General features: G+C 41.2%; 1 long non-coding RNA gene and 1 pseudogene across 2 annotated transcripts in view; one reads left to right on the forward strand and one right to left on the reverse strand.

Annotated features, from left to right (window-relative positions):
• The window catches only part of LOC309622620, a 1,071,855-nt gene that overhangs the window by 55,502 nt on the left and 1,003,265 nt on the right, over positions 1–13,088 (reverse strand). The window lies entirely within an intron of this gene.
• LOC309622480 (ragulator complex protein LAMTOR1 pseudogene) lies at positions 8,558–9,632 on the forward strand (annotated as a pseudogene). The gene has a single exon. The product of its transcript is annotated as a ragulator complex protein LAMTOR1 pseudogene (transcript).

The raw sequence follows: 13,088 nt of genomic DNA on the forward strand, positions 1-13,088 counted from the left end.
TGACAGAACAGTTAAAGGCTTTCATATTTTGTTATGTTTTTTGTGCTGTAACCTACTTCTCCAACTACATTGCAAACTTGTGGAGGCCAGGGGTCATGTATTACTGTATTAGTTATGTATTGGAGCATAACAAATTACACAGAAACTTAGCATCTTGAAACAACACTTATTTATTCTCTCCCCCAATTTCTGACTGTCAGGAATCTGGGAGCAGCTTAGCTAGGAGCTTCTGGCTCAAGAGATCTCAAGAGGTTGCAGTCAAGCTGTCAGCCAGAGCTGCAACCTCGTGGCAGTCATCTGATGGGCTGACCAGAACTAGAGGATCCACTTCCAAAATGGCTCGCTCAGATTGCTGTTGGCAGAAGCCTCTGTTCATCACCGCGTGGGCTTCGCAGGGCTGCCTGTGTGTCCTGACGAATTTCAGCTGTTCTCCCTAGAGCCAGTGATGTGCACTCATGAGAAGGAGAGGGGAGAGCACCACCGGGCCTTTTTATGACTTAGTCTCCAAAGTCACACACCACAACTTCTGCTTTATTCTTGTTGGTTAGAAGCAAGTTATTAAATCCATCCTCAAGGGGAGGGAAATTAGGCTCCACCTCATAAAGGAAGGACTATCAAAGAATTTGTGGACATGTTTTTAAAGCTGCCATTGATTTTCTAATGACATCTTCAGAGTTCACCTTTGAGCCAGTACTCAATTTTTCATTTTCTGATTGATTGCATTGTACAGTTCACCAAAGTGAGGTAGAAGACAGTGATATTGTGATTTATAATAAGAAATATGTATTTTGTCTTCATCCCATTTCTGGCACAGAGTTCCTTTAGTGATGAGAGCAATGTTATGTTAATGAGGTGACAACTACCCCCTTATCCTAAGGATGAGAACAGGGAAAGAAGAGGGCCTGCAGGTTGAGTCAATCACTAATGGCCAATAACTTAGTCTTGCCTTGTAATTAAGCCTCCTTTAAAAACCCAAAAGGAGAAGATTGGAAGAGATTCTGGGTTGGCGAACACAGGGAGATTCAGGGAGATTGTACTCCTGGAAAGAGTATGGAAGCTCTGCTCCCTTTCCCATACTTTGCCCTGTGAATCTCTCCATCTGGCTGTTCCTGAGTTATATCCTTTTATAGTAAACCTGTGATCCAGTAAGTAAATTGTTTCTCTGAGTTCTATGAGCCACTCTAGCAAATTAATTTTACCCAAGAAGGAGGGGGTCATTGGAACCTCCAGTCTGTAGCCAGTTGGTCTGAACTACAGGTGACAACCTGGCTTTGCTATGGCATCTGAAACGGAGTCCAGGGGTTGGGGTGTGGAAACAGTCTTGTGGGACTGAACCCTTAATCTCTGGAATCTGATATTCTCTCCTGGTAGATAAAGTATCAAATTTGAATTGATTTGTAGGACACCCAACTCATATCCCCAGGGAACTGGTGGTGGTATGGGGCAACCCCTCATGCCCATTGTAAACTGGGTGCTCAGAACACCAAAAGGAGTAAACCAAGATCAGAGCTCAAAATACCTGCTCTTGTTTCAACTTTCTAGAAAAGTGTTTAATTTACATGTGTGTTATTTAATCAAATATATTGATTACTTATGCATTTATTAATACATTTATCCTTTCCTTTTAAAACCATAATTGAGCCCAGACTCTAACCCAGAACAATTAAATCAGAATCTCTTAGAGTAAGGACTTGGTATTGGCAGTTTTATATAATTTCTCCGGTGATTCTAATATACAGCTAGCAACAAGAACCACTGAGCCCAATAGTAATTCTGGATGTCTTTTTCAGCTCCAATTTTCCATGATTTATTCTCTTCCATAATGGTCTTCTGACGTTATAGCAGGTCCCTCACACAAGACCTATACAAGATGGATGCATATAGGACCCAAGGAGGTCCAAGAGACAGTACAGGAAAAGATAATAGGTATTTCTCCATTCCCTGGCATATGGTGTGTCTTTAGCTCTTTGGATATGTGAAAAACACATTCCCAATTGCTAACTCTTTTCTTTGATTGACAGAATGCCTTGGATACCACTTGTATCTGCTTCTATAGCTAGATTGTAACTAAGATTATAACTAAATGAGGCACGGAATTTCCTTCAGCTGGGGTAGGAACAGGAATTCAAGAGACCAGAGAGGACCCCTCAGAGATTCATCATAAGGGAGGACTTGGTATGCCTTAGATATTTTTCTTGGAGTTTGCTGGCTCAACGTGTAACTAGATAATTGCCTGCTTTATATAAACACGGCACCCGAGGGTAAAGATAGAGGCATCAGCTTCCTTCTTCCATGTTTCTATATACAGAGCTTTGACAAAGTCATTTCTCTTTTGCTGGCTACAGACTTCTCATCTGGGTGGAGCTGAGCTCACTGAAAGCAGGGTTATTTTGAAAATAGCACACCTATAATTGAAAAGGATTTCTTAAATCCTTTTATGATCTATCTTTTTTCTATGGCCTCTTACACCATCCAAAATCAAACCAGCTGAATCCAGAACCCAGGTGGCAGCTGTTCAGGCCTGGCCCCTAGCACCCTTAGGACTCAGGGTGTGACTCTTCAGTGAGATCAGACGTAACCCATGAGGCATCTCTGGCTACTTTCTAATTATTTCCATTGCAAAAGGCCCTCAGTTATTTGATGAATCATGTCATTTTTATTGAAAAGTAAACCAAGGGTGATAAAAGACCTATGGCCACACACACAAGAATCATGGGTTCATAACTGGGATCCAGAGGAAGAAAATCTGTACATACTCACTGTATATTTGGGTTTGGGGCACCAAGAATTGTGGCCAGAAGGCAAGGGTCAGATCATCTATACCACACATTTCAGCAACAGTAGGGATTATGGTTCCTTTCTTTCTTTCTTTCTTTCTATTTATTTATTATTTATTTATTTTTGGCTGCGTCAGGTCTTAGTTGCAGCACGCAGGCTCTTTGTTGTGGTGTGCGGGCTTCTATTTGTGGCATGTGGGTTTTCTCTTCTCTAGTTGTGGCGTGGGCTCCAGGATGCGTGGGCTTTGTAGTTTGCGGCATGCAGACTCTAGTTGAGGCGTGCAAGCTCAGTAGTTGTGGCGCGCGGGCTTAGTTGCCCCGCGGCATGTGGGATCTTAGTTCCCTGACCAGGGATCGCACCCGCGTTCCCTGCATTGGAAGGTAGATTCTTTACCACTGGACCACGAGAGAAGTCCCGGTTTGTTTCTTTTTTTTAAACAAGGATCTATCTTTGGCTAAAGATAGATTGATACACATCTGATTTTTAAAAATTATTCCTTGTTTCAATTGCCTTGTTATAATAACATAATATAATAATTACTGATTACTAGTAATATACCAGGCACTGCTTCATGTTTTTTTCTATACTTCTTCTTACAGAATCCTCCTAACTTTTCTAAAAGCTATTTACTCGATCATTCCTGTGTTAGAGAAGAGGAAACTGAAACCTAGAACAATTGAGATCTTTACCCAATAGTAATTTCCACCTCAATCTTTTCCTCTCTGTCCTCTTCTAGCTTTCTTTCTGTTCCACCCTAATATTTGTTTTTGTTTTTGTCTTTTTTCCTTGATTCTTCTTTTCCCTGCCACTTGACTCTCTGGGCTTCAGGAGCAAGAAGTTCAATTTTAGAAGCATAAATGTTGAACTCACATAACAAAAGATAAGTACAACCCAAGTTGAGGTGAAATTGCTGTGCAAAGAGGGGGAAGAAGCCAGGTCATCAGTGCAAGGATTTTCTCCTGACCCAAGCCCTCCCCTCGTTGCTGTCTTGAGAAGAAGTTGACTCGCTCACCTGACAGCCAAAACAAGTTTGCTAAGGAGGGAGAAGTGAGCACAGGAGCCTTACAACACTTGCCCCACCTGCCACCCACTTACTCAGAGAGCAGGAGGGTAAACATCACCTCAACTGGTGTAGCTGCAATTCAGCTCTCGACGCTGGGGGCCATGCACCCCAAGGAATCTGGAGGACTCAGATACGTACATATAGAAATTTTAACCATAATAACGTCTTACATTTGTATAACCTCTTTACAAAGAATGGTCTCACATGTCATCTCATATCATCACTTACATATTTTATTCATGAATGTGTATGTGAAGTTTGAGATTAAAGTGAGGATGTTATTCCCCTAAAATAGCTTGAGACTTTGATTTTTAAAAAAAAATCCTGTCTTTATTATCCATTTTAATAGTTTTCTGATGCAGTTTCATGAAACACAGAAAGGACTTGGTGGCACAAACTAGAACTATCTCTGGAGACATCTGTGTAAGGAGCTATGGGTAATTCCTGCATATATGCAAGTCAGCAGTATTCCATTGAAATATTCAATCCACTGGCTGTGTGTGAGACCTCTCCCTACAGCCTCCCAGAAGTCTCCACTGATTTTTTTTTTTTATAAATTTATTTATTTTATTTTTGGCTGCGTTGGGTCTTCGTTGCTGCACATGTGTTTTCTCTAGTTGCGGCAAGCGGAGACTGCTCTTTGTGGCAGTGCACAGGCTTCTCACTGCAGTGGCTTCTCTTGTTGAGGAGCACGGGCTCTAGGCTTGTGGGCTTCAGTAGTTGTGGTGCATGGGCTTCAGTAGTTGTGGCACACAGGCTCAGCAGTTGTGGCTCGCGGGCTTAGTAGCTCCACAGCATGCGGGATCTTCCTGGACCCGGGATCAAATCCATGTACCCTGCACTGGCAGGTGGATTCTTAACCACTGCACCATGAGGGAAGCCCCTCCACTGATTTTCTACACAGCTCATGAACAGGAGAGATCTTAAAGTTACAAAGACTTGGAAAGACTTATTTTTATGGAAAATTGAGAAACTGGATTTAGAGAATGAACCTAAGGATTTAATTAATCTTCACAGTCAGCTTGTGACCTTTCAATGTATTGATGTCTCTAGGATCTGTGAAGGGCACTGGCATGAGATTAATACACTCCCCTTAATCCCTACCTCAAGGGGATTTTTGTTTCGCTTCCTGTTCCCAGCAGCCCTGCACTCCTGCCAGCAGTCCCAGCCCTTCCCAGAGGTGTTTTATCAATGGAAAGAACCAAACGGTAATTCCTACCAGGCTCTGGAATTTCCAGATGCACACAGAACTTTTATCATTATACATAATACAAACTTTGGAAGCCCTCACAGCTCCTGGAAGCAACACCCATTTAGAAAGGTAAACTGATTTGTTTCCAACCCAAGCAGGTAGTTTCAGTTAGAGCTCTGCTAATCGGGCAAATAAGCATTTTAATCAGTCAACATATAAAATGTGTAATAATAAAAGTAATATATATAAAACATATTTACTTTTATAGAGTGAATATAAAATTTATCATTTAAAGGAAGACACTTAAGATCAAGAGGGACCACTAATAACAATCACACCAGGACAACAGATATAAACCTGGACTGTCCCAGGCAAAATAGGACATGTGGTCAACCCACCCATCAGTGAATATTTAAAACAGTTTTTCTCTGTTTCTCATAATATTTTTATTACAGTAGAGTGTGGCAAGGATCTTCACTTTCTTTTTTATACTGAGAAGTGGATTTGTTCTAATTTCTTGAAAAATAATCCTACATTCTAAGTCTCAGCTAATCTGTTCATCGTATAATTGACTTCTGTGAAACTGAGCTGTAGGTTTCCCACATATATTTCTGTGAACCCTTCAGAAGATTATTTTAAAATACCTGCAGTCCTTCTCCTGATTTCAACATTTATTCAAAGACTTTTAGTTTTATTTTGAACAAATTCAAAGTTTATTTTGGAAGTAAAGTGTCAGTTTTTCCCTAAAATGCTCCAATTTTTAGTAGAGCAATGGACTCACCTTTGGGAGGAACTTTGAGTACCTGAGTATATCAGCAATTTACTGGTCATCAAATGTTATAAACTAATTCTCCAGCCCCCGCCCCATGGGTCACTTGCCTGCCTAATTTATATATAGATGTAGATGTAGAAATATAGAGACAGATACATACATTCTATTGGGCCTAGGTCAGACAAACACACAGGGAAAATCAGTTTGAACATCCTAGATTTTAAGAGGGCTCATTTGGCTACATTTCCAATTTAATTTTATTTAACAGTGTGTTACGTATTTTGTCTCATTCTGTACACACTTTAGTAAGCTTTCTCAAATTCTTTGGAACTAGGTAGAGTACCAAAAAACAATCACAGAGTTGTGACAGAGGGTGTGAAAGCAGGGTGGGTTAGAACTGGTAAATTCAGAAGTTTAAGCAATGGCTAGTTAGGGACAAAAATGACATGGTACCTGCAAGAAATGGAGAGGATTCCTAGCACATGGGTCCTCCAGGTTGCATTATGAGGTGTTTTTAATTTACCTATTTTTCTCTCCTGTATTAGCATCCAAATATTAGTTTCCATTTTTGCATTAGTTGACATAGTTGCTTAAGGTAAGGGCACTACTCTAAGGGATTTCTGGAATACCTGTTTTCCAATAAAATTATCAGTTATTTATGAACATTCTAGAATCTAACTTGTTGGTATTGGGAAGTATTCTGGATTTTTTTGAGCAAGAAATAACATGATAAAATATGCTTTAGAAAGATTGGGCAATGAATAAAATAACATTTACATAGTGCTTGCTCTGAACTGAGCACAATAAGTATTTTATATTGATTATATCACTGAATTTTCAAAACAATATATGTAAAGTAGATACTTTTATAATACCCATTTTCCAGGTGAAAAAATAGGATCTATTTGTATTGAAATAACTTGTCCAAGTTCATGTAACTATAAAAAGGTGGGGTGTGTCAAACCTCTGCAAGTAGTGCTGAAGGTTGTTTGATCATCCACTATACTATCAAGACTAGATTGACTAGAAAAAGATACTGAAAGCAGGAAAATGATGTAACTGACTATTGCAATAGTCCAGACACAAGAGGATGAGGCAAATGGAAGGGGTTGGCAGTAAGGGAAGTGTTACAAAGGGAGAAATAGTAGGATTGTGATGTTCCATGGATTTGTCAGGTTATAAAGAGGGCACTAGATATGATTAGCTTGATTAATAGTAATTAATCGACACTGATAAACTAGTAAATATTGATAAAAGAGTAGAGGTTTTTTGTTTGTTTGTTTCCTTTCAATCTTTATTCCATGCATATACTTTTTTTTCCACAAAATTTGAGTCATATCATATACAATGTTTTATTTCTTAGCCTTTTTTAAAAGATATAATTTACCTTAGCATAAAATTCATAACGTAACATTTACCCTTTTAAAATGTACAATTCAGTGGTTTTAAGTATATTCACAGAGTTGTTCAGCTAGGATCATAATCAATTTTAAAACATTTTCATCACTCCAAAAAGAAACTCTTGTACCTATTAGCAGTCACTCCCCCAGACCTTGGAAGCCACTAATCTACTTTATGTCTCTTTGCTTATTCTGGACATTTCATATAAATGGAATCATACAATATGTGGACTTTTGTGACTGACTTTTTCACTCAGCATAATGTTTTCAAGGTTTATCCATGAGTAGCATGTATCAGTACTTCATTCCTTTTTTGGCTGAATAAAATTCCGTTGTATGGATATACCACTTTTTACTTATCCATTCAGTAGTTATTAGACATTTGTATTGTTTCTACCTTTTGACTATTGGGAATAATGCTGCTCTGAATACATGTACCAGTTTTTTGTGAATATGTCTTCAGTTCCCTTGGGTATATACCTAGGGGCAGAAATGCTTGGTCATATAATAACTCTGTTTAAAATTTTGAGGTATCTCCAAACTATTTTCCAAAATGACTGCACCATTTTCATACTGTTGTACAGGCTGCTTTTTTTTTTCGAGAGAGAAAAAGACGGAAATGATAAATGTATTTCCCACATCAAATTTTAGTTACTAAACCATTTAGGTTCTTACTGAAGAGTAGAGGTTTTGCTGGGTGGGGGAATAACTCCTCTTTGTATGTTTTGAATTTAAAGGATATCTAGAATAAACAAAGATATTTGATATATTGATATTGTTTGCAAAGCAAAACTAAATACCCAAATGAATGTTTGCTGGACTTCCCTACAATATTTTACTTCATTAAGAGGAAATCCTGTTGGTAGGACTTATGGGATGTCTAACAAGAACCATATAAAAGAAGTATGATAATTTTGTTGCAGAAATAACAGGCTCTTGAGAACTTAAATAACTTGTTCAATATCACACAACTTGTAAATAACCAAACCTTTTGTGTTCCTTTGGTTATCAATAATAAGTCAGAATACTTACCACCAATGATGATTTTCAACCCCTTAGGCAAGGAGAGCTCAAAGTGTGAAGAGGACAAGGGAAGGGATGAACAAATGACAGACTGATGAATGAATGCATGGTATGTAAATTACAGGAAGAAAGAAATTCTCACCACTTGGAATTTACTTTTCCCTCTTTTCCACTAAACCCTGTAGGTTGTTTTTTTAAAAAACATTACTCAAAATTTAACCTTGGTTTCTTAAATCTTTCTAAATGGAAAATCATTTGCCTCTTAGCCCTTTGTTGTTGTTTAGCAACCCTTCATACACGGAATGTAATCTCAAGATATTTCTGGGCAGGCGCGGGTCATGTGACCGGAAGGGCTCCTGACGGACGCCGTCCCTCCTCGGCGCGGCCTGAGCGCCCGGCCCGACCCCCGCCATGGGGTGCTGCTACAGCAGCGGGACCGAGGACTCGGACCAGGACCGAGAGGAGCGGAAGCTGCTGCTGGACCCTAGCAGCCCACCCACCAAAGCCCTCAACGGAGCCGAGCCCAACTATCCCAGCCTGCCTTCCGCTCGCACCGACGAGCAGGCGCTGCTCTCCTCCATCCTCGCCAAGACAGCCGGCAACATCATCGACGTGTGTGCTGCAGACTCCCAGGGCACGGAGCAGCACGAGGGCGTGGACCGGGCGAGGCAGTACGGCACCCTGACCCACTGGGAGAAGCTGCCGCCGCGGCCGTCCCTCACCAGCCAGCCTCACCGAGTGCTGGCCAGCGAGCCTGTCCCCTTCGCCGACTGGCAGCACGTCTCCAGGATAGCTGCTTATGCCTACGGTGCACTTTCTCCGATCCGCGTGGACGCACAAGAGGAGCTGGTTGTGCAGTTTGGGATTCCATGAAGAGAGGGGGCCCCTGGGCAGCTCTTCCTCTCCTCCCTTCACTCCGTCTCCACCCTGCCTCCCCTGGCCCCCAGCCTCACTGTGGCTTATACAGTATCCTAACCTGCTACTAATCGCAGAAGAAAGTGGAGGAGGAGAAGAGTGAGGCGAGGAGCCTGAGCAAGTGAGGATGGAACAAGGGAGGGTAGAACCATTTGGGACTGGCCTTCGAAGCCCTGGCCAGGGGTGGGGTGGGGGTCACAGGGATAGGGCCTGGTAGGTCTTCACCATCACTGGGAAGGTGGAGGTGCCGGTGTGAGGGTGATCACTAGGGGGCCTCTTCGGACCCCCTGCCCACCCTTTCTTGGCCTCACTCCTGTCCCCCTCTCCCTGACTTGGTGCTCACATGCACCTCACGAGGGCTTGTGACCAGGGTCTGGATGAGCTTGAATTTGAATGAACTGAGTTTGTATTTCTAGCACCCTGGGTTTTTACATGTTTGGGGTTTTTCTGTTTTGGTTTGGTTTGTCACCCTCGATAAAGGAAGTGTATACGTCTGAAAAAAAAAAAAGATATTTCTGCTTAGAGCCTATATCGATGTTGGGCTTGGTCTCCTTTAGGAAATACTGCTGTCCCAAAGGATTGGGCAGCAACTTTCTGTCTTCACTTTGTTCAGAAATTCATGCTAGGCCATATTTTATGGTTCACTGGACGAACATATCTAGGACACTGCCTGTGTCTTTGTATTTGTAGTCAGGTTTGCTTATCTTTTGGCTTCTAAAGCACTAGTTGTGGGAACAGGTTTCTTTCTGCTAACTAAATCTTGACTGGTGAACTCCTCTTTGTTTGGAGGTATTTTAATCCTTTCCAAATAGATATTAATTTACCTAGTTGATTGACTGGAGTTAAAATTCAACTGCAAAGTGAGAGCAGCTTGTTCTCTTCCTTCTGACAGATTCATGTCCATCGGAGTACATAATCTTCAACAAAAGATGACCAACCCATGAGGTGACTCTGAGGATTAACAAGGTTTGGCAATGTTTATACAACTTTTTAAGCTCTGATTGGAAAAGTGCTTTGGTGACCATAAAAAGTTGATCTTAATCTGTCTATGCTTAGAATAAGAATCGTCTTTCACAAATTCAACTTTTTTCCAAAGGTAGTTTGCGTTAGCAAGTTGCTGTTTTCCAAAAAGTTCAACCTGTGTTTGAGACCAGTTTAAATTATAGTTGGTGTGAATTCAGTTGTTCCCTGGAACAGGGGTCCTCAAATTTTAGCATGCCTGCAATCACCTGGAGGGCTGGACCTGGGCCCCAGAGCTTCAGATTCAGCAGGTCTAGGAAGACGCCCAAAATGGTGCATTTCTATCAAGTTCCCAGGTGAAGTGGATTCTCCTGGCACCAATACTTTGAGAACCACTGCCCTGGGAATTGCACACTCCCACCAGTGGGACTGAGAGCAAAAACATCCAAGGGAAGTTGTGTAAACTTCTCCAGAGAGGTTCATATGTGGTCATTTTAAATTAGATCTGGTTTTTGTTTGTTTTCTTATCGTTTGTATATTATTTGTCTTGGAAGGGAGCTATGAAGGAAAAAAAGATGGCTTCTAATACTCGTATCTAGTTCTTTTGTTACTTGATCGAATTTCTATCAATGCGTGCTTCTAAATCCAGTATCTCCACTCACGTCTTCTCCCTCCACCCAAAACAGAACAAAACAAAGCAAAAATCTAAAGTGAATGTTGTCTCTTGCCAGCACTTAAAAAGTTAACAACAGCGCCAAACAGAATCGCTCAGGTCAGTGGAGGGTAAAACCAGCATTTGGAAATTCTGTGAGAACACAAATAGTTTAAACTGTAGAAGAGGCCTGAGGAAATTACAGAGGGAAAACTTGCCGTCCAAGGTTCCAGTTGCCAAGGAGTTTGTGTAGGTTGCTGGAGACCTCACCCCTCCATGGCTCCTCTGTGACTCACTGTGTCCCTGGGAAGCCTCAGATTCAGCAACCAGAGAGAACTCAGAAACTCTGCCTTTGATCTCACTGGGATGCACCAGAGAGCTTGGTTTCTAAAACATGGATGTTTCTGATCAAATAGATGGTAGCAGAGCCAGTACTCTGATTCCTAGAAATCAGTTTGGTTCTGGCCCAGGTGCAGAGGTTGAGATTAGAGAAAGCTGTGTCATGTGTCCCACTGCAGTAGCAGGAGAGAGGCAGGCAGGGTTAGAACACACTTGGATCCAGTTTAGATGTCTGGTTGGGTTTGGTACATCAAAGTCACTCTTGTTATGTTCTTGGAATCCAGCTCCCAGACTCCCCTGTTTTGGACTTGGATGGCCTCCTGCAGGTAGAAACTCCCACCCGTGAAACAGTTTTTCTTTCTGGATACATCTTACTCTTTGCCATTTCACATTTGCCCTTACTGGTCCAAATCCAATACTAACCAGAGGCAAATATGTCAGTTGTCTTTTCCACAGCAACAAGGAGAGTATAACCTAATGCTGCAGTGCTTAATCAAACTTTTTCTGGGTTTACATGAGTGCTTCTGACACTTTAGCGTGCGTGTAAATTATCTGAGGATCTTGTAACGTAGATTCAGTAGGTCTGGGTTGGGGTCTGAGATTCTGCATTTCTAACAAACTCCCAAGTGCTGATGCTGCTGTTCTGAAGACCAGGCTTTGAGCAGCAAAGGGATTAGTTCTCAACTTGGGCTCCTCAATAAGATCACCCTGAGAGGGTATTTGTTTGCTCTTTCTTGAGACCAATACCCAGGTACCCAGAGATTTTGATTTGACTGCTCTGGAGTAGGGCCTAGTAGCTTTTAAAGAACTTCCTAAGTGATTTATTATGCAACCAGGATTGATAAAACAAATAAATTAATGTTTCTCAAACTATGAGTAGCAATCATTAGTGGATCAGAATCAGAAATAACATTAGAAATATTGTTTAAGTGAAACGTAATGTGTTCTACTGTGTTCTGCTCAATTCTTAGTGTAAAGATTGTTTTGTGAAACTTTTCAGCTGTGTGTCTGTGTGAATATATAGCTCTCAGTGTAAAATATATTACTGAGGGGGCTCCCCTGGTGGCGCCGTGGTTAAGAATCCACTGACAATGCAGGGGACATGGGTTTGAGCCCTGGTCTGGGAAGATCCCACATGCCACGGAGCAACTAAGCCCGTGCACCACAACTACTGAGCCTGCGCTCTAGAGCCCACGAGCCACAACTACTGAAGCCCGCACACCTAGAGCCTGTGTTCCACAGCAAGAGAAGCCACCACAATGAGAAACCCATGCACCGCAACGAAGAGTAGCCCCTGCTTGCCGCAACTAGAGAAAGCCCGCGCACAGCAACGAAGACCCAACACAGCCATAAATAAATAAATTAAATATATTACTGAGGATTACAGTCCTCAAATTTCAAAAATTTGAAAGTTTCTATTGCAACTACTTAACCCTGCCATTATATATAGTGTGAAAGAAGACATTGGTAACAAGTAAATGAATGGGCATCGTTGTGTGAAATTTGTATTTCATACTAATTTTTACATATCACAAAATATTTTCTATTGTGCTTTTCAACCATTTAAGTATATAAAATCATTATTAGCCCATGAGCCCTGTGTAGATTGCCTAGCCTGATTGAGATATCTTCTTGGTTTTGACTTTCAACTTGATGCAATCAGTTATAACCAATTGCCTGAGACTTGGTCCCAGAATAGCCTTCTATTATGGTTGGCTACTTCATCTTTTTATTTTGATTAAAAACACCTGGATTTAGACATGCGGCCTTTTGTGGTGGTAGTAATAATAATTGTTGTTGTTAAAATAGTATTTTGGGCTTTAAAAATCTATGTCAAAGCCCTATGTTAAATATGGCAAAGTAGTTCTGGCAAAGAAGACCTGAATCACTGGATAGAACACGTGTGCTCACACTTTGTGTAGCAACATTTCACTTTGATAATGAAATCCCAACACCTCCCTTAATAAACTGGCAGTTTATCATAAGGAATAGAT

Source organism: Balaenoptera borealis (assembly GCF_965194805.1).
Source record: "Balaenoptera borealis genome assembly, chromosome: 2".
Classification (NCBI taxonomy): Eukaryota; Metazoa; Chordata; class Mammalia; order Artiodactyla; family Balaenopteridae; genus Balaenoptera; species Balaenoptera borealis.